Source organism: Lipotes vexillifer, unplaced genomic scaffold, assembly GCF_000442215.2.
Source record: "Lipotes vexillifer unplaced genomic scaffold, Lipotes_vexillifer_v1.1 scaffold397, whole genome shotgun sequence".
In the NCBI taxonomy this organism is placed as follows: Eukaryota; Metazoa; Chordata; class Mammalia; order Artiodactyla; family Lipotidae; genus Lipotes; species Lipotes vexillifer.
Window position 1 is genome coordinate 1001232 of NW_006772681.1, and position 672 is coordinate 1001903.

The 672-nt window shown below is 44.2% G+C and overlaps 1 protein-coding gene across 4 annotated transcripts in view; it reads left to right on the plus strand.

The window, feature by feature from the left end:
• TGM2 (transglutaminase 2) overlaps positions 1-672 on the plus strand; it is a 34201-nt gene that overhangs the window by 24748 nt on the left and 8781 nt on the right. The window lies entirely within an intron of this gene.

The following is a 672-nucleotide window of genomic DNA, read 5'->3' on the forward strand; positions in this document are numbered from 1 at the left end:
CCCCTGCATTGGCAGGCGGACTCTCAACCACTGCGCCACTAGGGAAGCCCCCTCCATGCTTTTTTATTGCAACGTATTTGTGCTGAAGAGGCTTGGAAGTCCAGAGGGGCCACGGAAGAGAAGTTCCTGGAACTCTGTAGTGTTAATTGTTTTAGCATTTCACACACAGGTAGGGAAGTGGGCATGAAGTTAGATTGGAAAGGTTTAAAGAGAAATGGACCAAAAGAAACTTAAAGATTATAAGATGGGCTCAATCAGACACAAAGACGAAGCTTCTTTCTGCTACTAATATTAAATCAGTAGTGGGAAAAAGATGTGGTTTATTTTAAAAATTGGATTTGAGCACATCCAATGGCCAGTTCAATAGACAGATATTTTCTAAGCATCTACGGTGTGCCAAGCACAGTAGGGTTCACAGAAGTGACTAAGAAACCACAGCCTTTATCTGACCCCCGTTGACTCTCCAGGGCTGACTGGGGATTGGGTATTAAGTGGCCGTGCTCCAGTGGGAAGGGCTAAAACAGAAGGAAAAGATGCTTTCCCTGGCCTCTGAAAGGTCTAGAGCTGATGATTTGATAGAAGAAATAAATATGTACCCAACAACAGTGGGGACAAAAATAAAAGGCACATGGGGAGAAGTAAGTGGAATATAAAGCAGGGGGCAGTCATTCC